Here is a 499-nt window from a genome sequence, read left to right as displayed (position 1 = left end):
CTACAGCAGCCATCTTTCTGGCTTTATACTAACCCTGCCACCTCTGCTCAGGTAACCTTCCTCACAATTAGGGCTTTCCTTTCACTCTTAATTCCCCCAGTTTGCAGCCTAATTGTCTGATTGGGCCAACCTGACCTACCTCAGCCTTCTCAGAGGGGAGTCTATCCCATCACACATGGGTTTAATTGGGGGGTGGTAATTTGGTTTTATGTGAGCTCCCATCAGATGGAAAATAAAAAAAAATAAGCAAATGACTCCAGGATGCTTAAGCACACTTACAAAATACTTTTTAAAAGAGTGGGTTGTTGGCAGGGCCTTAAATTGAAGAGAAACATATTGGGTTAAATCCTAGTCCATGCTACAGCCCCTTTGTGCTGCTGAAGTGGCTTGAAAAGGCTGTAAAACTGTCCTAAGTGGAGAAATGGAGATTTCCCTGGCCTAGAAATTCCCCCAGCTCAGTGGGTGTGTTGAGAGCTTGCCAGGAATGATAGAAGCATAA

The sequence above is a fragment of the Dermochelys coriacea genome, chromosome 1, assembly GCF_009764565.3.
Source record: "Dermochelys coriacea isolate rDerCor1 chromosome 1, rDerCor1.pri.v4, whole genome shotgun sequence".
NCBI lineage: Eukaryota > Metazoa > Chordata > Testudines > Dermochelyidae > Dermochelys > Dermochelys coriacea.
The sequence above is the reverse complement of the archived record's forward strand: the minus strand, read 5'-3'. Positions refer to the sequence as shown.